Raw genomic sequence first — 26,460 nt, 5'->3', positions numbered from 1 at the left:
ATCTACTGTTACTAGGACTCCCACTAGTCCTGATGTCCCACTAGTTCTGATGTCTCTTCATCATTTCACTGCCTCAGGGGGTGGAAGAGGTTTCCCCAGACTGGGCCTTAGGTGTCTCTCAAAGGGAGAGCGATGTGATGAGAATCTTGTACTGGTATCCCCAGATACCTTAGTGTCTCTGAGCAAGAAAAGAGCATTTCAGGCATAAGAGGACAAAGAGGCTTTCTGGAATTGGCCATTTATTATGGTTGCATCCCCCTTGCTGGGTCTGCCTACTTGCTGCAATGTCTTTGGCCAGGTGAGAGGCATTTGAGGCCTGGGAGGAAAAAAAAAGTGACTTTCTGGATTAGTCCATTTGCTGGAGCTGGGTCTCTCCTGCTGTTCTGCCTACCAGCCTCAGAATATCTTGTTGGAAAGGAGAGCCTCAGGCCCATTGGGGAAGGAGAGCATTTCCTCTGGCCAATTATTTTCGGGGAGGCATTCATTAATCCCCTTGCTGGTGGTGTCAAACTTGTTTGACAAGCTTGTTTGACACTCCCATTCAATCAGGAATAGAATAAACCTCTCTGGCCTTTCTCCAGTCACTAGGTGGGGCAATGGGGAACACCTGGGTTGCTTGGCCTCTTGTTTGAGGAGGGAGGATTCTAGACACCCTGCTGCTGTGCTGTTCTTCCAGTGCTGGGTTCTCAAACCAGCTCATCTTCTTCTTATCACCTTTCAAGGTCCTTATTTGGTTGTCTCTTGCTTCATTTCTGGAATTCATAATTGTGATTTTAATAGAGCAGGGAGAAAAAATATGTCTATACCATTTCTTTGGACCAGAAGTCTCTGTTTACTATATTTTTAATTTTATACTTCCATTCAAGATTCTTATGGAACTTAACCATTTTTTTACCTTATGTTTATACGACTACATCCACCTCTCAGACTCCAAAATTCTCTTCAAACTTTATCTGTTTAATTTGAGAATTTCTCTTTATATATTTATGGTGACCTGAACATGGTAAGTTCTCTCCAAATAACTCTTATGAATTTAAGTATGCATGAATTAATGAATACTTATGCACATTTTCTTTGGGACTACACAATGGAGCAAGACCTACCTGTTAAGAGGGGAGGTTATTGGCAGAATGTAAATATGACTGATAAGTGCCAACCCCTGTAAATGGACACAGGAGTAATCTGAGAATCTTGCTCAGTGTGATTTACTAAACATGGCTCAGAACATATGCCCACTTGGTCATAAACTCCCCAAGATTATCACACTCATTTTTCTCCTTCCAGCAGATCAGAAAATGTAGTAATGCTAGGGCACACCTCCCCACCATCACTTCCTATATTATTCCCCTCTAGTCTATACTCTTGAATGTGCGTGCACATGTAAACACACACACACACACACACACACACACTTCAACCATTCAATCTTCCAGAGAAGGTGGGAAGTCAAAAAGGGGAACATGTCACATTTTCTTTCTAAAAATGAAACCACCGCATCTCCAATAAAAGGTGAGTATGAAACACTGATACCTAATAACAAATGGTACAGGACAATATTGTTGGGAAACTCCCAAGTTTTTAGAGCTCACAGAAGCATCACTAAAAATTGCATGTAAGAGATAGAAGGCCCCAGGCAGGGAATGCAGCAAAATACGAGGCCAGCCCCCTGCTGGAGCTCAGAAGTAGGAGTGATGTGATAGCAAGCAACAAGAGACCCTAGCCAATTGAATTCTCCCACTGGAAAAGATTGGAAATGTGGGCTTTCACATGGAATAGGTCTGATGCCTGGCCTCCCATTTAACTACTGGAATCATACACTGTTATCAGTTGGTTTGAGCGCTTGGTCTTTAAGATTCCCAGGCACTGGTCCGTCATATTTGTTGAACATACTTATCTCCATTTTGGTTTTTGGACGAACAGAAGTTTTCATTTTTAATGAAGTCAATCTACTACTCTTTTATGATCTTTTCTTTCTGTCCTAAGTTTATAAGATCCTCTCTCACTGTAGTTGGGATATTTACTTCTATTCTGGTTTTCTAATGCTTGATTTAATATATTTATTGCTTTAATCAAACTGAAGTTAATTTTAGTATATGGTGTGAGAGAGACTAAAATTCTTCAAACTCAAATGCATTCTTGGTAAGTAAAAAATCTATCTTCCCAGAGTAGAAAACTCAGCCTAACACATACTTTTCAGCTTTCAGAGGAAGGAATGGAATGAATGAGGCACTTTTCTTAAACACTGAAAATCTCATTGCGTTTCACTGTGGACTTACGGCAACCTTCCTTTATTTCTTAGTGCCTCTTGTCTTTTCTTTAGAGTAGGGACACAGATATCATACACTGTATCCCCAAGGATAAGGCAATTTCTTGAGCTCATCAAGTCTTCTGAGCATATTCTACATAGAAGATTTTCCATTACTGGTGACACTGCATATACAGGGCCCTTCTGGCGAATGTGACCAGTGGAAATAGAACTCCAGAAAACATGAAATGAGCTATCAAGGGGTTCCCTTTTTTAGGAATGGTCTCAGGAGAAAAATAAGTCTTGGTATTTAGAGCATATTAGCTATCACCTCTCAGACTCCAAAATTCTCTTCAAACTTTATCTGTTTAATTTGAAAGGAAGCAATGCTTCAGTGTTGACATTTCTGAGTCAGGAGATTTCAGTACAGTAAAATGTGGATTAAGCAAGGGGAATTTATGTCCTTGTTCTATTTCATAAATGGTCTTAGGAAATTCTGAAAGTAAAATAGTCTCATTATTAGTTGGTAATTAACATAGTGACTGCCAGGGGAGAACTGTCCAACTTGTGTCATATCCCCACAGTCGGTCCATAAAATACAATATTCTTCAGAATATATAGTTTGTCTACCTGTGTTCATCCTACAAGGTATACTGACTTCTTGCTGTGAGCCTGGACCTGAAGGGAATTCACAATAAAGGATGGTCCTTGTTCTCACAAAAGCCACCCGAAATGGGTACACCCACTCATAGTTAAAAATACACTAATTTCTGGATTATGCTAAACTCAACTGGGAGGGTAGAGTCCTCTGCCAAAGTTTTCTTTTATCCACAAAATTATATCACCAAGTAAAACCTAAATGGAAGCCCAACATATCAAAAAGAATAAAAGAGAAAAGCATAAAATTCCCTGGTCAAATGGGGAGTACTGTTCACAGAGCATTGGCCTCCTCTAAAACAAACATTCACACACACACACTCTCTCTCTTTCTCTCTCTCTCCTTAGAGCTTCACAGAGTAGTTCCCAAACCACTCTTCTTGATGAATTAATGGGCAGAAAGGAGGAACAGAGAGATAGAAATATGATAAAAACAAGCATAGTAGGATGTTAATGGCAGACTCCAGGTTTGGGTAAAAATTTTTTTTTTTTTTTTTTTTAAAGATTTTATTTATTTATTTGACAGAGAGAGAGATCACAAGTAGACAGAGAGTCAGGCAGAGAGAGAGAGAAGCAGGCTCCCCGCTGAGCATAGAGCCCGACGCGGGGCTCGATCCCAGGACACTGAGATCATGACCTGAGCTGAAGGCAGCGGCTTAATCCACTGAGCCACCCAGGCGCCCCTTTTTCAGTTTTTATATATGTTTAATGTTTTTAGAATGTAATTTTGGGGGAAGAAAATCTGTCCTTATTTCCTATATTTTGAGACTCTGTGATTAGTTATGTAAACAATTTATTATATGTCCTTGATGAATTGAGCCCTTTATCATTACGAAATGCCTCCCCCTTTTTTTTGGTAACCTTCCTGTCCTGAAGTTTACTTTAACAAAGCCACAATGACTTTCTAAAAATTAATGTTTGCATGGTATATATACATATATATATATATATATATATATATTTAATTCTTTTTACTTTCGACTCCTTGTGTCTTCAAATTTAAAGTGCATGTGCTGTGGTCAGCATATAGTTGTGTCCTATTTTTTAATTTATACTGACAATCTATGACTTTTAATTGGTGTATTAAGTCTATTAAGATTTGAAGTAATGATATATGGTTATGTTTTAAATTTACCATATGGCTCTTCATTTAATATTTGTACTAATTTTTCACTATACTACCTTGCCTTCCTTCTTCCTATTAAAAATGAATATTTTCTAGATCCATCTTACTATCATTGTTGCCTTTTTAATTATACCTCTTTGTAGTGTGTGTGTTTGCCTTAGGACTAATAACATGCCTCCTTATCTTATCAACATGCCTCCCATTTTATTAATATAATACCATTTCACGTAAAGTAGAAGAATCTTACGACAATGTAGTTGCATTTACAACTCCCTTGTGAGCGAGCTATTGCTATCACATTTTACTTCTATATATATGATAAACCCCACAGTACATTGTTATTACTACTGCTTTAAACATTATTATCCTTTAAGAAATTAAGAGAAAATAAAGCGTGTTTTTAAAGAACATACATTAATCTACGTATTTACCATTTCTAATGTTCATTATTTCCTATAGATCCAATGTATCATTTGGTATCACGTCCCTTTAACCTGAAGAACTACCTTAGCATTTTGTGTAGTGCAGGTTGGCTGGCAGTACATTTTCTCAGATTTTGTTTATCTGAAAGCATTGTCATTTCATGCTCATTTTTGAAGTACAGTTCACTCTTGAACGACATGGGTTTGAACTGTGTGGGTTCCCTTCATGTGGATTTTTTTATGAATACAGTACTGTAAATGTATTTTCTCTTCTTATGATTTTTTAAATTACATTTCTTTTTACAAGCTTATTTTATTGTAAGAATGTAGCATATAATACATGCAACATATAAAGTATATGTTAGTATACTCTTTATGTTATAAGTAAGGATTCTGGTCAACAAGGAGGCTCTCAGCAGTTAATTTTTTGGTGGAAATCAAAAGTTATATGTGGATTTTCAACAGCACTGGGGTCAACACCCCTAATCCTTGCATTGTTCGAGAATCAATGGTAATTCTATATTCACTGGACACAAAACCACATTCACATACTTTTTCATTCTGCATTTCTTTCTGCATGTCATTCCATTGTCTTCTGTTTTAATAGTTTTTGTTTAGGAGACTAAAATAATTCTTACCATTGTTTCTTGTATAAAATGTGATGATTTTTTTCCCCTCCTCTGACAGCTATTCTCTTCACCTTTATATTTTAGCAGTTTGGCTATGACATACCTAGATGTGGCTTTCTTTGTATGTATCCTGATTTGATTTGCTAAACATCTTAAACCAATACATTGATATTTTTCCCCAAGCTAGAGAACTTTGGACGATTATTTCTTAAAATATTTCTGACACATTCTCTCCTCTTTTCCGAGACTCCAATTATACAAATATTAGACTTCTAGCTTTTGCCCCATAGATCTCTGAAGATTTTTTTTTTTTTCCTTTACCCTCTGTCCTTCAGATTAGATCATTTTTCTTGGTGTGTCTTAAGTTTACTGAATCTTTCTATAGTCCTTAATTTCCTGTAAAGGTCATTAAGTGAATTTTTCATTTCAGAAATATCTTTTGCAGTACAGAATGCCCATTTGGTTCTTTTTTTATATTTTACATGTTATTTATCTGAAATGTCCCCACTTTTCATTCATTTTATGTCATCCATTTTATGTCCTTTAAGTCCTTAAGCATATTAATCACAGCTCTTTTAAAACCGTATCTTCTAATTCTAATGTTTAGGCTAATTCAGGGTCTGTTTCTATTGATTGCTTTTTTCTTGTTGATGGGTCTTCTACTTCATGTGTCTAGTAGTTTTTTATTCAGCTGGATACTGAATGATATATTCAAGGTATCTACACTGTACTGTCTTCCTTAAGAGTTTTGTTCTAGCAGGCAATTATATTACTCAGAGATCCTCTTTATCCTTTCATTGTGAGGACTGGTCTACTGTGATTCTCTTCTTGGACCTAAAACATGGCCTTCCTCTACAGCATGGCCCTCACACCTAACACTATCTTTTCTGGAGTCTCAACTGAATGCCCAAGTGTTCAATGAAGCCTCTTCTCTCAGGCCACAATAGAATTCCAACATCTCCCAACTCTGGTATCTTTCTTTGGCTCTTTCAGCACCCAACCTCTGCTAGGCCTCAGGGAGTCCTGCCCTACCGATGCACACTAAGTCCTCAGACAATGACCTCCAGAGGAACATCCAGGCACACTTCTAGGTGCCTTCTCCCATGCATTTCCTCTTTCTTCAGTACTCTGCTCTGTGAATTCTAGCCCCAAGAGCCTCAAACTATAAGCCCTGTCTCTTCAGTCCACTAAAACTGCCACTTAATTTTTGGCTCTACCTCCTTACTTTCTGGTCCAGGGGATGCACCTCTGGGCAGAAAACCAAGGTGAATGTAAGACCTATCTCAAGTGTTTACCTCCCCTCAAAGATCAAAGTACTGCATTGCCTATTAGTCAATTCCTCTAAACAGTTGCCTCAGACACTTTATCTAATTTTATAGTTCTTCATGAAAGGATGTCAAGATTAATCACAGATGTCTCATTGGGGCTGACAGCAGAAGTCCTCAATTTTCTAAAATCACTGCCTTTGAAAACTAAAGTGCTATAACATCTCTCTTCACTCATTATCTCATCACCAACATCTGAACCTTACAAATGATTCTGTTTCTCTTACCACCCACTACTATACCCTGCACATGAGTGAAGAATAATATTTATCAAGCGAATTACCCAGTCTCCTTGTTTTCTTTTAATGATTTGTATCTATATTTGGGAGAGAGGGGCGCCTGGGTGGCTCAGTGGTTTGGGCTGCTGCCTTCGGCTCGGGTCATGATCTCAGGGTCCTGGGATCGAGCCCCGCATCGGGCTCCCTGCTCCGCAGGAAGCCTGCTTCTCTCTCTCTCTCTCTCTCTCTCTCTCTCTCTGCCTGCCTCTCTGCCTACTTGTGATCTCTGTCTGTCAAATAAATAAATAAAATCTTTAATATATTTGGGAGAGAGACAGAGCATGAGTGGGAGGATGGGCAGAGCAAGAGGGAGAGAGTGAATCTCAAGTAGATTCCCTGCTAAGTGTGGAGCACAGTGTGGGACTTGATCTTGTGATCCTGAGATCATGACCTGAGCCAAAATCAAGAGTTGGATGTTCAACCAACTGAGCCACAATCTCCTTGTTTTTACTCCTCTTCCCATTTTATTGGCTAGCCTATTGAAAGCTAATGTCTGTGTCTCAGGAACAGAGATAATCAGATGACAAGAAAGAGGAAGCTCAACTTTTTGCAGAAACTTTGTTTTTAAGATTTTATTTATTTATCTGACAGACAGAGATCACAAGCAAGCACAGAGGCAGGCAGAGAGAGATGGGGGAAGCAGGCTCACTGCCAAGGAGAGAACCCAATTTGGGGCTTGATCCCAGGACCCTGGGATCATGACTGAGCTGAAGGCAGAGGCTTTAAGCCACTGAGCCACCCAGGCACCCCTGCAGAAACTTTCTTGACAAAAGCTGAGAAGATAAATTGGGCAGAACACTTTTACAGTAAGGTTCGGGGAGTACGAAAAAATTTCAATTGGTCTAATGCCATCAGTTTTCAGTACATCACCACGACTAGACCAAAGAAGTAATTATGTATTGGTTGTACCTTATGCCTAAGCAGTAGTTTATACTCTTACAATGAACTACATCTGTCTCTGGGACAGAATGTAACTTCAGATCATCAGAGAGCTTACCTAGACCAACAGCATTTAGTATCAACACTCACCTGCAAATGCACCCAGCTTGTGATAAACTTTCTTTGTACCATTTTTAGCATTTGAATAAAGGTGAACCCAAAGCTAACCGAACTCTCAGAAAGGAGTCTCTAATAAGTTAAGATTAATCAGTGTTCCTTTTCAGAAGTGGGAGAGGGTGTATGTTTAGGAATGTTCAAAGATTAGTTTGTTTCTTTTTCAATTTTTTATTTATTGATTTTATCTTAAAGCAAAACACAATCCCTTTCTAGGGCTTTAAATACAGATCAACAATCTAAACAGGCTGTACTGCAGCTAAGTACATCATTCTTCAAAGATCAACTCAGAAAAGAACAGGTGGCTCTAAACTTGTCATGAATCAAATATATTTAAGAGAAGCAAATGTAAATAGTAGCTAAAAATGGGGAGCAGGAGAGGAAGATTAGATCCAGTAGATGCTCCCTTTTAGGTGGTTTGCTGAGGTGTTTCTAACTAGCTTGTATATTGACATAACCAATGTGGTGTAATTTTTCTTCAGTTTGTCAATCATTCTACACATTAGTAGATTATAATGTCACCTCAAGTTGATTTTTCCCATGTGTATTTGACAATTCCTTGGCAATACAGAACTTAAATGGTCACTTTCTAAGAAAAGAAACAAAGGCTAATATTTCTGATAAAGAAAGCGGCAACTTTGAGAGATGAGTGAATGGATGAATAGGTGGATAGAAGGATGGATGGATGGACAGATGGATCGGTGAATGGGTGGAATGGTTGATGGATGGATAGATGGATTGATAGGTACATGGATTTATAAGACAACCACTAGGTCATTCATTATTTATTTATTTGTTCAACATGGTTTTGCTGAATGGTACCATGCTAGGATATAAAGGTGAGCAAGTTAGAAGTAGTCCTATTATGGAGTTTACAGTTTACCAGGTACAAACTGAGAATTCAAGGTAAGCAAAAATGTCTACTATATAACCTGGAGAATGTAACCAAAACAAGCTTTCCAACAACTTAGCTGGCAGCTATCTGTAATTATATACATGCCAAGTAAGATAAGAAAAGGCCTACAACCTCTCCTGGACGTGGTTTGGAGACCAAATAGGTTTTCATCATGACCTTTCCCTATGAATCCTTACATATACCTTCCAAATGCAAGAAGAAACCAGGAGATATCACTATTACAAATCTCCTGCCAGGAACCCATTAGTTCTGTCCAAACAGATAAAAAAAAACTGTGTTATGCTTGTTTTTGTCTTTTTTTTTTTTTTTTTTTAGTTGTTTGAAGATCAAAGTCTGATACAATTTCACCATATTTCCCTCCAAGGACACTTGTTACAAAAGCTATTAATGTACATTTTTGGCATATAAAGTCACACTCACTAAATCTTTTATCTCTTTTGGAACATACTTCTGTTTTCACCTATCAACTTCATGTTATCAGAGATGCCAATCTATGGGGCAAAAAAATAAGAGAAAACAAACATTTACAGAATCACAAAGTCTATATCACCATTCAGTGGAAGGCAAAATTAGCAAATACGAAATCTGCTATTTTGGCCATTCAACTGAAAGATTTTTCTGTAAGGAGTTCTCCAAAGTACAGTCAAAATCTAGAGTTTAACAATCACTGTCCTTTATTCTGCTCTTCCTGCTGCAAGTTACACATATGGAATCAGTCCTCCGTAAGAAAGATCAGGGGGTGCTGTAAATAGGTTATAATCCTGAATTGCAAAAGGTTCATCATTTCCAAGTGTTCCTGTTTCTGCCCAGAGAGTGTCTCCAGCCTGTGTATGATGGCTATCTGTAATGGAGACAGATAGCCCCTTTTCTTTTTTTTAAGAACAAGATTAACCATTTGTTTCTTTCTGCTCATCCCCCAAACTCTTCCTGTCTTAGACATACCAACGACGTAATAAATGTCACCTTGTTTTCTGTCTTTAAGACTTTTTATATTTATAGGCAACATGGAAACTGATATTTGGTTTTAAACAAGAAATGATTTGCAAACTTTTACCTGTAACATAACAATAGAGCAATAATCAGCCAATGATAATAATGATGATAATGATAATGGTTAGATGCTAATTTGTGCCAGGAACTGTGTTAGGCTCTCTTCACTAATTGTTTCATTCAATTCCTACAATGCCTATATGATTCATGTATTACTTTCTGTAGCCCGTTTAAGCACTTTCACATAGAAATCCATCCTTTCCTTGCAGAGCCAAAGTTGGCAATACAGGAACAGGCAAAGGGATAAGATTTTGTCCAATTGGGAAAAACAACCATAATCCTCATTAAGACCTACTCATTTTAGAATGAGGCCAGTGAAGCTATTAATTATGATTATGAGAGTAATATCTACTCACTGCACTGTACTGAGAAGTACAGCATATCATTTTTAAAATCATAATTATTCTTTTACTCAGAGACAAACATTGATAATGTTTTGAGTCTTATTTGTGTGTGTGTACTCACGTTCTTCTGTTTGTTGAGTTTTAGAAAACAAATACAGATCATATAGCAATGTAATTTGGATCTTTTTTCACTGAACATTATACTGTATTTCCCCATTAAATATATTCTTTAAGAAGATTTTCAAGTGCTACCTTATGTACCATAATTTAACAATTCCCCAACTTATTTAATAGACATTATTTAATGTCTATTAATGATGATTATTTAATTAATTTATATATATAAATTAATAATATAATATATAATATAATCATAATATAATATATAATATAATGTGTAATATAATAAAATATATATTATATAATTATGACATTATTTAATAGAGTATTTAATTATTATGTAAATACTGTAATACACAATTATAATAATTAATTTATGTTTGCATGGTTTTCCTTCTGAAAGATTTCCAGAAATCAGATTATCAGATCAAAAATATAAAATCTTCCTTTTTCTAGGGATGCTATCCCTATGCACAATTTCACCACTTAAAAATATATAATCTCTAGATCCAAGATTATATTAAATAACTTAACAGCTAGGTGAAAATGATTTTGTTTTGCATATTTTATGTTTTATATAATGATATCATATTGCATTCTTGTGCAACTTGCCTCTTAAAAGTTTAACTCAATATTTTTCAGATTTATTTTTGTTAATACATGCTATCATTCATTCTTTTTGTTTTTTTTTTAAATCATCTCTTACTAGTATTTCATAATATGTATTCATTAGCTAGTGTTGGAATTTATGTTTTCCTGAATTACAAAAAAAACTGTTATAAATATAGGGAGTATATCTCTTTGGGCAAAAAAGTCATGGGAGATACAACTAACTGTCTTCAACTTTACTGGATGATGCCACACTATATTTCACAAGGGCTCTTTGCCCTATGAATGAGAATCCCTATTGTTCCATAACCTCACCAACACTTGGTATTATTAGATTTCAAAAACTTGTTTTTTTCCAATAAGATGGTTGTAAAAAGCTATGGTATAATGATTTTAATTTACATTTCCTGATCACTTTTAAGGTGGTTCAGCATTTTATTCATTCATTAATTGGCCATTTATGTTACTTTTTCAATTTATGTTTATTCAGACTCCTACCCATTTTTAATTCAGTTTTCAATTTCTGATTATTTAGGTATGTTAACTCTTTATGTATTTCCTGTTACTTTTCTTCTGTTAAACAGTAAGTATAAGCATACCTTGTAGAATGTTGCCTTGATTAACATTTTCTTGAAAAATGAATTTTGGTTTTTAAAAAATCCAAATTTCATAATATATAAATTTTTCCAATGGTCATGTAGCAAAAATTTAGATTTATGACACCAAAACTCAATAGAAAAATTTCTACAAAATGACATAGAGGAAAATTGTCAAGAAACTTTCCAAATCTGGTCAGTAGGATGTCAGAATCATGTGTAGATATTCTGGAAAGCATGCTGAGTGTCAACACAACAAATATGCATTGCATATATTGCCCATGCTAAAAACTCATGAGAGTGGGGTGCCTAGGTGGCTCAGTCGGCCTCTGCCCTCGGCTAGGGTTATGATCCCAGGGTCCTGGGATTGAGCCCCACATTGGGCTTTCTGCTCAGTGGGGAGCTTGCTTCACCTACTCTCTCTCTGCATGCCTTTCTGCCTACTTGTGATCTCTGTCTCCCAAATAAATAAATAAAATCTAAAAAAAAAAAAAAAAAAAAAAGAAAAAGGCCATCAGAGCATCAGTGTGAGCCCCCTTTGCCAGTAAGTGCTTGAACTGCAAACCTTTCCGCACTGCCTTTCAGTTAGTTCTTTTTGCTTCCTGTCGGAGGCCTCAGAGTTCAGAACATATTGAAGACAATTATGCATTAGGAAGCAAAGCAAATGAAGAAAGTTACTACATATGAAGCACACAAAGCAAATATTTCTCAACACTCATACTAATTGTTGTGTGATCAAGAATACAACTTTTAAGTATTTTAAATCCTAATATGAGGGTTTATTGCTCAACCACAGACATTTTACTATTTTACTTACATTTCTTGAAACTGGTTGGTAAGTTGGGTTGATACATAATGCATTATCATTCTTGTCTTTTTAAAATAATGGGCAATTATCTCCTGGAAACCACGCTTGGGTGAAATGTTGTATCATCAGGAATGAATCAATGAACATCAAACTAGACATGTTGTTCCTTTTTTTTTTTTCCTACCATGTTCCCTATCTATTACTCTTTGCTTTCTTCTTTTTCTATTTTTACACATTTCTCACTTAGTGTCGGTGTGACAGGTATGACCCTATTTTACAGATGAGGGCACTGAGATTCAAGGAGGTCTATAGCTAGCTCTATTAGTTTCCTGCTTGTGGTTGTTGTAACAAATGAACACAAACTTGGTGCTTAAAACAATAGAAATGTATACTCTCTCAGTTCAGAAGCCAGAAGTCTAAAATCAAAGTATTAGGAGAGCCATGCCCTCCAGAGGTTTGAGGAAGGATTCCTATTCCCTGGCTCTTCCAGCTTTTGTTGGTTGTTGGCATTCTTTGGCTTGAGGCCACATCACTCCAGCGTCTCTATGGTCACATTGCTTTCTCGATTGTGTGTCTTAAACTTCCCTTTGACCTCTCTAATAAGGACACTTGTGATAGAATTTAGAGTTCCCTAGAATAATCCAGGATGATTTCCTTATTTCGAGATTCTTAACTAAAAATCACCTCTCCAAGGGCCCTTTTCCCATGTTCCAGAAATTTGACACAGATACTTTTGTAGGCACCATTTTCAGCCTGACACATTGGCTCAAAGTCACACAGCAGGACAAATAGTAGACAAGTTCAGAGGTAGACTTGCCGACTACAGAGTTCATGTTCTTTCTGCTCCATGTGCTAGCTTCCATCAGATTGTGTGACCTGTCATCTCTGTCCCTCCTCATATCTCATACTAAGAGAAGTCAGCTCTACCACAGAGTAAGGTCAGGATTGTGGACCTTTTGTCCCAGCTCCACAGACCTCTCCAAGGAGAGTCTGAAAAGGCTGAGCTGCCCATAAACACATTCCATCATGTACTCTTGGCTTCCTTTCCAACACCTGGTTAGCTTCCTGAGCCTAGTTCAAGAACTACACTAGAGCACCAAACAACCTTGCTGGCAAAAATTATTATATCCTTCTCACTCTGATTTCTCAAAAGTCCCCATAAGTCTGTAGTATAATAGAAGAAAAAATACTAAATATCATCTTCTTTCTTTTATCTGGACTTGCTATCTGCTGTGACTTAGGGAATGAAAATGGACATTTGAAAGAAACTATGCTACGTCTCCCAAACTGTCCTTGAACATTCCGTTTAAAGGTTAAGCACTTGTTTTTTTGTCAAGAAATTGCTTGATGTGGAAAAAATATAAAATGTGATATTTCCACCTTCTTAACATATGGGTTAGTAAGATCTACAAAGTTCCATTCTGCTACATACTTTCTCCTTCCTTCTAAGAATGGTGATTTTCATCCACACAGATTGCCTGGAATTCAATCCATCCTCTCTTTTCCGTCTACCCAGAGTTGCTATTACACCATTTCACATTAGACTTGGAAACCTTGTAATTTTATAGGCCAATTTTATAGGCCAACCCTTTCCCATTCAAGTTGTCATCTGAATAACATCTACATGCATTATAAACCCCACAAGACAGTGTGTTCATTTTTACTTAAATAGACATACATGTCTCTAAGAAGTTAAGAAGAAAAATGGGCTTTTATATTTGCCTTGCTACTTATGATGTCTATTACCCTTCATCCTCACCTAAGGATTCAAGATTTCCATTATTTCCTTTCATCCTGAAGAACATCCCTTAGCATTTCTTGTAGTACTGATGGTCTGCCGACAATAAATTTTCCCAGTTTTTCTTTATCTGAAAGCAATTTTATTTTACCTCTATTCCTGAAGAACAGTTTCACTGGATATGGAATTCTGGATTGATAGCTTCTGTTCCTTTCAGCACATGAAAGCTAATATCCCACTGTTTCTAGGTTTTATCGTGTCTGAAGGTAGGTTGGCATTTTTTCGAAACAGGGGTCCCTTGTTGTATATTGTATGTTGTTTTTCTCTGACTGCTTTCAAGATTGCATCTGGGATTTTCAGCTGGTTCATTATGATTCACCTCAGCATTTTGAATACTGGTAAATATATCTCTTTCACTAAATTTGGGAAATTTGGGGCCATTATTTTTTTCAAACAGTTGTTATGCCCCATTGCCTATTTCCTTTCCTTCTGGGACACTAATTACCAGTATGTTAAAATTTATGCTATTATCCCACAGGACCCAAGACTCTGGTTGGGTTTTTTGTTGTTGTTGTTGTTGTTGTTGTTGTTGTTGTTTTCCCTTTGCTTTTTATAGGGAAAGCTTATATTTATCTATTGTCAAATTCACTGGCTGCTTGTAGTCTGTATGTTCCAAGGGTCAGCCAGTGATTTGGGTAGAATTTATACTAAGAATCTGTGGTTCTTTCGGTCTGGTTTTCCATTTCTGAAATTGCCCCACCACTTTCTAATAGCTACAGTCACCCCAAACTCTGTACTCTGGTTCTTCTGGCCAGAAAGACTGTGGGTTTCCCATTGGGGTTTTAGCTACCCTATGTAGTACTGACTACAGCAAGACCTCAGGATGGAGAATTTGACCCATACTAAACCCCTCTTCTAGGTGTCAACTCTTTTCCAGAGTCAACCGGCCTTTTTTTCACTCTTCACATACAGAGCATTGATCCATTTGTTTTGTATTTTGGTCAGAGTTTATAGGTGTTTTCTGTGGGAATTTACTTGATTGTATGGGAAGCAGAAATCACTATTTCTTATGTTTTAACTTTGTTATGTTGTCTACATTAGTCCTGACAAGTTCAGTAATGTTGCATGAACAAGTAACTCCTAGAACCTTAGGGGCTTAAAAAAAGCACAAAGGTTTATTTTCTGACTTATAACTCATGTCCATTTCCCAGATTAACAAGGGCTCATGTCATCCTCACTTACAGACACAAGCTGGTGACCTTCACTATCTATTTATCATCCTGACAAGGGGAAAAGGGGAATATGGTAAAAAATGCACTAGCTCTTAATGTTTTTGCCCAGAGCCAACTTATATCACTTCAGTTCACATTTCAGCAAAACATGTGGCCTCACTTAAATTCAAGTGGATAAGGAAGTGTACCCATTCAAATTACCCAGAAGGAAGAGAACTAAGATATATGTGAATGAACCTAAAGACTACCAGGATGTCATGTCATATGGATTTTTTCACTTTCACAAAGTCAGTCAATTTATTTCCTCTATGTATTGTGCCTTATATAAAAAGAACTTCCCCAAGATTATAAGGTCCCAAGATTATGACATATCCCTCATGTTTTTCCTCCAATATGTTTAAATTTTTACAAAAAGTCATTTAGCTCATTAGCATAACTGGAGTTGGGTGTGTGTGTGTGTGTGTGTGTGTGGTAATATGACTAACCTGTTTTTCTAGGTGGACAGCCAACTGTCCCATTCACTGAAAGAACATGCCCCCTCTACCAATTTAATATTCCAACCTCATCTATAAAATCATTTTATGTATACATGGATCTGTTTTAATACTCCTCATTTTAACCAATGATGTATTTGCCTGGTAAATAACCCCACAGTATAAATACTTTAAGTTTTTAGTAGGTAAATACCCCACTATGGTTCTTCTTATAAAATAAATCTTGTCCAACTTTCTTTAAAAAACTATTCTAAAGTATGGTCTTTCTCTTTTAAAATCTACAAGTTGCTTTTAAGGTACCTTAAGAAATCCTGTTTCTTTTTTTATTGTGACTGTACAGATTTGAAACAGATTGTGTCTTCCCAGTAGGGAACATGGTACTTCTAATCAACTAAGGTTTTCTAAGTTTGTTTGGTAGAGTACAACATTTTTTATATAACTATTGTGTAGTCCATTTTAGTTTACTTGTGAATCCTACAGTTTTGTGGTCCTCATAAATTATAAGAACACTATTGATATTTTACTGGGATCTTACATATAGCTATCTCTCTGAACTCTATCAGTTTTAATTGGCTTTTAGTTGAGTTTGGAAAAGACAATCATATATATTTTAATAGCACTGGTTTATCTCTTTTTTCCAATATTTATACATCATATTTAATCATATTACTTTTTTCCCTTAGCAGGATTCATCTTGTATAATGGCTAGCACAATGTTGAAATGGTTGCAGTAAAGGCAAGCACACTCATCTCATTTGTGGCAATAAAAGGACTATTTCCAGTGTTAACATTAAATAATATACCTTGCTATAGAGGCCTCTGATACCTTGTAATATGCTGTGTAAGTTCATTCTATTCGATTCTATTCTATACTGAATGAGTATTGCTTGCTTATTGTGTTGTTAAATAGAAAAGGGGACTCTAAACTTATTAATTCACTACTTTTATTTTCTGTGGATCAACTTTGTTATTCTCATTTAATAATGAGAGCTCTTGGGGCACCTGGCTGGCTCAGTTGATTAAGTGTTTGACTCTGGATTTTGGCTTAGGTCATAATCTCAGGATTTTGAGATGGAGCACTGCACTGGGCTCTACATTGAGCTTGAGTGTAGAGCCTGCTTAAGATTCTCTCTCTTTCTCCCCCTGCCCCTCTACACTCTCCCTCTCTCTAAAAAAAATAGAGCAGGTAGGGGGAGAGAGAAAGAGAGAGAGAAAGAATGTGCTCTTGGGACTATTAATTTTCTGCTAAATATAGCTTTGGCCATTTAAATGTATATATGTAGAGTTGTCTTTTTTCTAATACTTTGTTACTCTTATGTTTGATTTCCTATTTGAACCTGAAGTTCTTTAAGAGAAATTCTTGTTTTTTATTATTGGTATCACAGTTTTTCAAGTTCTTGAGCTATACATTTACACCTTTATTAATTTTTAGTTTTATTTCATTGTAGGCAGAGCATGTAGCCTGTAAACATTTTATGTTTCATAATACAGTTTTCTTCGAGGTTTAATATATGATCTTTTTTTTAAATGCTTCATGACTCTGTAAAGTATGCTTTTTATTTCTATAGAACAAAGTTCAATAAATATTTATTAAATAGCTTTACTAGATTAAAATACTCAATGTATTCTGTTTATCTGACCCACAAAAGATCAATAAAAGTGTATTAAAATCTCATAAAACAATTTTATTTTATCAAGTTTTCCTTATATTTGTAACAGCCTTTATTTCATGTATTTTGAGACTGTTACTATGTCAATGAAAATTCAAGAATGTCAACTTCGTTGTGAATTCTCACTATTTGAATGAAAATATAATCTTCTAGAACACATTTAATATTTTCACCGTCTCTGACTATTTTATCTAAATATTGCTAAGATTACTTTTTTGTTTATTTTGCTTTTGCCTAATATATCTTGTCCATCTTTTTTGCTTGTTTGTTTGTTTGTTTTAGCCAAAATGAGTCCTATTTGTTTTAGGTACGTCTCTTCTCAGTAACCTATGGTTAGATTTTGCTTTTTCATTGTAAAAGCGAGTCTTGGTATTTTAATAGACTGGTTTAATGATTCTTTTCTAATGTTTGAGCTTCAGAATCTGCTTTCACATTCACATTTTTTCTTGACATCATGTAAGGCACATGGGAAAGGTCATTCCTATTTTATACATGAGAAAATTTAAAACCAAACAGGTTAAATATATTTCCCATAGTTATTTGGGTAAAATATGGTGGGGGTAAGACTTAGCCAAAGGATACCGAAACAAAAGCCATGGCTTTTTACAAAGATGATATACTTTTGTTGAATGTCAATGTTCAGATGGACTAACTGGTCAAATTATCTGCCTTTTTTTCAACTAGGTGAGTTTACACTAGTGTTGTCATAAATTATATATTTTGCTATACTTCTGTGATCTTACATTATGCTTTTTGTAGTTTATGCTTCACTGTTAATTTCTTTGCTTCCTATACTTGGCAGTTTAGGCCAGGTGGCACAGTCTTTTCTCTCTCCATTGATTTGGAAGTCATACCTACTTTCATTTCTTTCTTTTTTTTTTTTAAGGTTTTATTAATTTATTTGATAGAGAGAAGACAGTAAGAGAGGGAACACCAACAGGGAGAGTGGGAGAAGAAGAAGCAGGATTCCCTCAGAGCAAGGAACCCAATACGGGGCTCAATCCCAGGACCCTGAAATCATGACCTGAGCCAAAGGCATCAGAGCCTTAATAAATGACTGAGCCACTCAGGCACCTCCCCACTTTTCATTTCTAATAGAGGTAACAAGTATACCAAAAAGAATATTAATATTTATTGAATGCATAAGTAACTTTTAAACCTTTCAAATATTTGAAATTGTGGAGTCCACCCCTGCTAAAATAGCCAGTTATCACAATTTTCAGACTCTGTAAATATAATCTTGGGTTCTGTGACTACTTAGTATTAAATATTAAAATATTACATACATGATACTTATTAAAGCATTATCTTATATTACATATTTTGTCTTTCAAAAGTATAGTTTTACATTTGCATTCAGTGTTATAATTAAACAATCGTTTAAATCTCTCTTAGGTTTAATTAGTTACATTATTAATAATCAGTCTCCTAACATTTATTTCTCTGTTACAGAATTCTTAGATTTGATTTCTCTCTCAATTGCCTGAGCTAGTGCTTCCTAAATCTTAGTGCATGTAAGCATTTCCTAGAATACTGTTACTATAGATAGCTGTGTTCCATCTCCAGAGAGTCAGCTTCTGGAGGTCTGAGGTGGACCAGAGAATCTGTACTTCTAACTGGTTTCCAGATAATGTTGTTACTGGACAAAGAATATCCCTTTGAATAGTACTGACGTGGGCTACATCCTTAAGCCATTTTCCTAGTGAAAAAAGTCTTATGCTTTCTTTTCTCTTGTGTATTTGAGAATCTCTTTCTGTTACTTTTACAAGTAAAAGACAACTTAGATTTATTTACCTTTCTTCAGTACACTCTCCCATGCTGTTCCAAGCAAATTTCCATAAGGTAAATTGTTTTCTTGCCTGCCTGCTTGAAGGATTTTTTTTCTTTATTTTTGTAATTAAAAAAAAAGTTGCCAAGTTGTAATAGTATGAACCCTTTTCATTAATGTTGCCCAGAGTATGAAAAACTCTTTCAATTTGCATACTGAGGCTTTTTTGTTTTTGTTTTGGCTCAAAAGAACTTTTATTAATTTTTGATTACTACTTGTGTTCCAATTGTTTCTGTCTCAAGAACATCTATAATTCTTAGATTTGGTCTAGTGTTTAAGTTGATGATCTCTGCTACATTTTTAATCTTCTCTATTTCATTAATTTAATTTTATTGTCTTTTTCTCCATTTGGACAGAACTTAATCAATTTTTCTCCTACATTAGTGATATATATGTATTTTTAAATGTTTATTTCTTTTCAGCTTCTAATGCAGGTTTTAATTCTGTATGGCATTTTGGTTTCTTTATCACGTTTGCTTGACTAACTTATCTCTTTTTCCAAACCATCCTACTTTCTTTTAGCTTCAGCTTATTCTCGCACTTCTCTGTTTCCTGAGGTTTCTGAGGATACCAAACTTCTAAATATCCTTTCATGTTCCTGTGGCAAAGCATCCTGTGAGGTCTATAACTCTGGGTCTCTGAGATACTGTTCCTTCTTTCTTGTCCATCATGATTTTTTTTTTTTTAATATGGAATGCTTCATGAATTTGCATGTCACCCTTGCACAGGGGCCATCCTAATCTTCTCTGTATTATTCCAATTCTAGTACATGTGCTGCCAAAGTGAGCACTGTCCATCAGGATTAAGAAAAAAAAATCAGTTTATCATGAAAGAGCCAGTATTTGCCAAGAAAGAAATGATGACTGTCTTTACTAATGTGTTACTTGAATCCCCTAAAACTGGATCATAAATTGGTTTCCAGAATTCCTAATCCCAATTCCTAGTCTCTAGAAGCCATTTTGTAGAGCTCCTTGAGATGATATAAAATCTTCTAGTACCACTGCCTGGATCTATGTCCAATCTGAATACAAAAAATAAACCACAGTACTCTCTGTACCTTCAGCATACTTATAGTTCTTTAATTATGATACTGACAAATATACTTCTAAAAATATTATTGTCCCCAACAATAGAAGGCAAAACACTGATCTTCCCCAAAGATGTCTATACCCTATTCCCTAAACTCTGTGAATATGTTAGGTCACACAGCAAAGGAGAATTAAGGTTGTGGATGAGATTAAGGTTGCTAATCATCTGACTTTATTTTATTTATTTATTTATTGCTAATCATCTGACTTTAAAATAGAGAGATTATCAACTATTACTCAGGTGGATCCAGCCTAATCACAAAGGTCCTTAAATACAAAAATAGGTGCAGAAGAGTCAGAGTAAGGCAATAAAACAAAGACTCAACTGGTCATTGCTGGCTTTGAACATGGATGAGTACCACAAGACAAGGAATGTGGACAACTGACAAAACCTGAAAAAGACAAGGAAACAAACTAACCCTTAGGGACTTGAGAAAGAAATTCAGCCCAACCAACATGTTGATTTTATTCCAGTGAAGTCGTTTTCAGATTTCTGATCTCCAGAACTTTAAAATAATAAATCTGTGTTATTTTGAGTCACTATGTTTGTGGTGACTTTCCACAGCAGCTATAGGAAACTAAAATACGACATGCCATCTACTATTTGTATTCTCTATGTCAATGCAGAGATAGAAGTCTGTGTTAAATAGTATGGTTCAAACATCACTTACACTGTATAGGAATTTTCACTCTTGTAATTAGTCTCTGCATGTTTCTGAGCCAGGGCAATGGGGGCAACTAAAATATTAAAGGTCTTTCCTCCTTCTAGCCATAGCACAAGTGCACTGAGTTGAAATTGTTCACTCCAGTTCCACCAAACTTCAAATTAGTAGAATCCTTTACAAGAATTTAGAATAGCTTTGACTGTAAGAACTAGTTTTTGGTGGTAGTAGCTTTACATGTGTGTGCATGTGCACATACACACACACACACACACACACACACACACACTACTATCCAGGCATCAATTTAATTTCATATAATCTTCAATCCCTTCTTGGTTAAGGTATTGATCCTCTTACTTCACACCCTTGTGAGTGAATGAAAACTTGAGAAATTATACCTTTATATAAAGTGAGAATACATTTCTAACTATAAGAATTATTTTTCCTCTAAATAGGTAGAACCAAGGCCTATTTTACTTTTGCACAGCACTACTTTTCCCTAGGGAAAGAGTGAAAGATCACATTTTTAAATGTTTCTCTCTCTGAATTAGAGGCTAGTAGGAATGTGATTTCCTTATGTTTTGATTTGCCCAAGTACGTATTTCTCTACTCACTGGTCTCTGGAAATCACTGTGTTTACTCAAGATTTAACTCAAGAGGCTAAAGTCATGGGTAAATACTAAGAGGGAATTGACAAAGGCATATTAAGTTTTAGGGAATAAACTATACTTTCCTAAAAGAAACACATTATTATGGAGTTGACACAGAACGGCTTTCTACCTTTTGTATATCAAAGGCCACATGAGCAGCCAACACTCTTCATGTGATCTTGTCTTGCAAAATTTCTGCACAGCATATAAAGGGCCAAAGCACCACACTTTAATGAATAGCACAGACTCATTCACCAATACGTACTAGATCTTAGGCCACTGGGCTTCTTACTGCTCCTACCATAAGAATCATCTTATGCTTGCATGCTGAATACAATTGTTCTAAATACACAGGTCTTTATCTGGACCAACACTGATTGAGGAGGAAGGGTCCTCTACTATTAATAGGCAAGAAAGTCTAACACTTCCCCCACCATTATGACCATCAAACAAGATAAAGCCTTTTTATGTCTGGGAGGATTAAATCAAAACTTAGATAGATTGACCTTGGAGATGAGCCATTAGTCTTCATAAGATAAATATGAATACTTGGTGGTATTATTTAATAGAGCTGCAGAGAATACTGAGGAAACTAAGCAGGCTCATATGAGAAGGACTAGAAGGCAAATGTGAGATCCATAAGGACATGGGTAGGACAGAGGACACTAAGATGTTGAATTTTGTCTGAGTATGATACTTCTCTAGTAAAGCTAACTGGTGGGCTCCTCAAAATAAAGATATTCTCTATGGTGTTGGCCAATGTGAGCCCAATATGAAAGAACATGAAAAGCATCATAACTCTTTAAAAACAAATAAATACTTTCATTTTCCTAGGTACCTATGAAACAAGTGGTTAAGAGGATGAGCTCTGAAGTCAAATGGATGAATGTTCAAATCTGGCCTTGGACCTCACAAAAATGCAATGTAACTTCTCCATGCCTCATTTCCTACATTTGTAAACTGGGGATAATACCATTACCTCACAAATTACACTGGGAGCTATATATATCAGCTATGATAATACATATAAAGCTCCTAGCATAGTCCTAACCTGTACTAAGAGCTAACTGTAACTGCTGCTCCTGCTAAAGAGAGGCTGCAAAGCATTCTGGGTAAGAATAGGACTGTTGAACAACAAGACTGTCCAAGCAGGCTCTGCCATTTAATAGCTGTACAATTTGGGTAACTTATTTAAATTATCTGTGCCTCAATTTCCTCATCTATAAAATGAGAGCAATAAGAATAGTTATATCAGTGTCATCTTGAGGACTAAGTGACTTAATGTTTATAAGATATTTAGAAGAGCATCTGGCACATAATGTGTTTAATAATACATTATTCACCTCTCTTGGTTTTAAAACTTTGATCATGGGAAGTCAAGGGCTCTGCAATGATACTCTGGGGGTCTGTGTGGTAGAGTGGAGATAAGGAAGGTATGGCCCTCTCTCTATTGAAACAGAGTAACTCTGTTTTACATTTTGAGCTCTTGGGCAAGATTTTCTTTGAGTAAAAGGTCCTGCTGTTCAAAAAAAAAGGAAGTAATAGAGGGAAGGAGACAGGCAGTGGGAGAGAAAGGGAGATGAGGAGAAAATAAAAGAAGGAAACAAACCAGGGATCTATACCAAGAGGCCCTCATATAAAATACCTGGATCAGTCTGGTTTCTACAAAATATTGCATATTTTTATATGCATTATTTAGTGAATTTAACCAGGTCATTTTTAAGGTTCCCTATAGAAAGAAAATTGTTTCTTGAAAAGTGAATTTTAGTAAATTCAAATTTTAAACACACAACTTCCCAAACTTCTTTACGGTAAACAAAAATCTTGATAATTCTAATTTAACATGCAAATCATGAATATTCACTACAGTCAAATGAATAATAAATCACCCCTGACTTCAAGTGCTTGCCATGGAAAATTGCCTATTTCCTTAAACATGCAGAAATCTGTTTTTAAATTTTTTTTTTTTATTATTTTTGCCCTCATGATGGTTGCTCTTCAAAGCAGCCTGGAAAATGTGCCATCTTCAGCATTAAGGAACTACAGAAGAAAAGATTAAAGCAAAATATGGTATCATTAACAAAAGGAAAGATAGAGTCCATGGATCTATCCATGACTATGGATGGCTGGGTTCTGGGACACATTTTTTAAATGTTACCAGATAAAATTTATGATATAAATGGGAATGTTCCTTAGCCATTCTGAGTATTATTATCTATTTGAATAATAAATCAAAAGGCTCTTTATCCATTTATGGCTGAAATTATGACCGTAGACAGGTTACTGATGTGATTTACTCCATTGATGCCAATGAAATGGAAACCCAGTGAAAATATCACTGGATGGGCCCCGTGTTCTAAAAAATTAGTGAGGCTTGGTAGAACAAACATTTTGAAGGGAAAGTATAAAACTGCAAATATTTATGTCACCATTATATCAGTGAGCTCATTAAGATTTCTTTTAAATAACTACCCTTCAGGCATTGTTACACAGAAATCCCAAGTACATTCAAGCTTAAGAAAAGTACCTATTTCATAATTTGATGGAAGAACATCACTAGTATTTGGCCCCAAATTGAATTAGTAATATTTAGCCTTTAAAGACTCATGTAGTGTGATTCCATTTATATAAAATTTAAAATATGCAAAAGCTACAGTGATTAGAAGTATGTACATTGATGACAAAATTAAGAAGAAATGCAAGGAAATGATTATTGCAAAGGACAGGATAGTGTCTACCTCTAATGTGGCCAGAGGTTTGCAGGGGACTCTTGGGGCACTGGGAATACTGAGGCTTGACCTGGATAAACCTTGACATGGGTTTTCATTTATAATTATTCACTAAACTGCACATATATATCTTGTGCATTTTTCTTATATTTGTTATATTTCACAATTGTGTTCAAAATTCCCTATTCTGAGGTGACTCTCCAGTCCAGTACAGAGGTCATACTTTATACTAGAAAGTATTGGTTGTTTATCTGAAATCCAAATTTAACTGGGCATCCAGTCCTTCATTCTAACCCCAACCAGATTATCACAGTTAGATTACAAATACTTAAAAAGAAAAAGGCAAAATAAACCACAGGTACAATGCATAGAAGTCTCGGCTATTCCTGTTTTGTATCCTATTAATATGATAAATTTGTGTTTCATGGTTTATGATGCCAGGGACTATAAACAAAAGTAGGCTACATAGATGCAAATTATAATTTGCTTATAGGAAGGCAAAGAAGCTGACCTTTATAAATACAACCACGCCTAAGAAAGGAGAGCTTCAAGTCAAAAACAAATCTGAAAAAGAAAAAAAAAACTTAATTTGTTCTTTCTTTAAAGCAGTGATTTGCCTTTTGTTATGTGCATTTGTTTGCACAGGAAAGGAAAAGACAATCAACTAGTTAAAATGGATGCTATATTGTTCCCTTATTCACAAAGAATTACACATCTGTCTAACAATACTAACCACTCTGAAAGATAATTATGGATCAATGCTTTAAAAAATACCCTGAACTGCCTCCAGAAATGGCAAGAAGAATTCAATTATATTATTTGTAAAAGCCAGAGTCTTTTTTTCCTACCCATCTGCTACTTGAAATGGGATGACCTTTCAAATAGTGCTTGCGGTTCTCAAAGCAAACTCTAAATAAAGAAGTGGAGTGTGTTTTTTACCCTCCCCCCCCCCCAACCAGGTTCAGCATAGATAGAGCATTTGTACTGACATTCTACACCATTGAAAAGAATGCAGATTTGGCCTCTAGGACATAAAAGAAGCACTTTAGGAATACCAATCAAGCTCTGTCCCATGCCTTCAGTCATGACATTTGCCTTCTATGAGAAAGGTGTGCTGTTTCCAAGATAAGTGTTTGGGAACAAGCTACATGAAGTAATTTACTCCCTGGAGAAAAACTGGAAACCCTACTCCCAAACAAAGAGAATAAAGTACATGTTAGTGAACAGTCCCTTGTTTAAGGGGCCTATGGCAAGAGAGCTAATTCAAAAAGGTCAGATATTCAAGTAACAATAGACTCAAAGCAGACTTCCCAAAGGCCTCTCCATAGGCCTTATATTATCAACTAAGAACTGGTACTATGAGACTATTAACAGTGCTTTCTTCACCAAGTCTATACGCCTTTTTCCTTGTTTTATTTTTCCTCCCCCTGCAGCTCTTAATTTTTAGAACATTTCCAGTTTGGTCTTTTGTGTCATTTTTTCCTCTAAAAATCAGAATCTTAAAAATACAACCAATGTATTTTTCTTGATAAAAGTACAACACACATCTTACAAAAACTTCAAAAAATTAAAAAAAAAAAACATTAAAGATAATCTTTTACCACACCACACACAGAAAACCACTCCAGTCTGGTGTGTCTACTTCCATTCATCTTAATGCATGACTACCTCACAAAATTGCATCATAGTAGGTTAGCAACCAGAATCTAACACACTGATCAACTGTTTTATGCATATCTTCTTATGCTGTCAATGGGAATTCATCATATATAAATTTTCATTATAACTTTGTGATTTTGTACATGTGTCTATGTGAGTATACAGTTGTGATATAACTTATAAGTGAAATTATTTATTCAACTATTTATGAATATAGAGATTTAGCTTTTTTCATTAGTATAAACAAAGCTCTACTGAATATCGAATATTCATCTTTGCAATTATTTCCTTAGCATTGCTTTCTAGAAGCAGTGTGGCAGGACAGAAAAGTATTATGATAATGAACATTATCAAAGTTTTTACATTAATATGGCCAAACTGTGCTCCAGCAAGTTGAGCAAGATATGTACACACTCTAGACAATACCCTACACTCTGGGTAACATTGAGAAGCATTAATTTCATGTTCACTTGTGATTCTGAGCAAAAACTCATCATCGCTCTAATTATCTTTGCTTTGATTAACTAAT

The 26,460-nt window shown here is 35.6% G+C and overlaps 1 protein-coding gene and 1 non-coding gene across 3 annotated transcripts in view; both read right to left on the bottom strand.

The window, feature by feature from the left end:
* The window catches only part of FHIT (fragile histidine triad diadenosine triphosphatase), a 1,433,622-nt gene that overhangs the window by 906,589 nt on the left and 500,573 nt on the right, over positions 1-26,460 (bottom strand). The window lies entirely within an intron of this gene.
* Positions 19,824-19,930, bottom strand: LOC123394485. The gene has a single exon (XR_006609264.1). It is a non-coding gene; the product is annotated as a U6 spliceosomal RNA (small nuclear RNA).

The sequence above is a fragment of the Mustela putorius genome, unplaced genomic scaffold (assembly GCF_011764305.1).
Source record: "Mustela putorius furo isolate JIRA1106 unplaced genomic scaffold, ASM1176430v1.1 tig00000095_pilon_pilon_pilon, whole genome shotgun sequence".
Lineage (NCBI taxonomy): Eukaryota > Metazoa > Chordata > Mammalia > Carnivora > Mustelidae > Mustela > Mustela putorius.
This window is presented reverse-complemented; position numbering and strand designations above follow the sequence as displayed.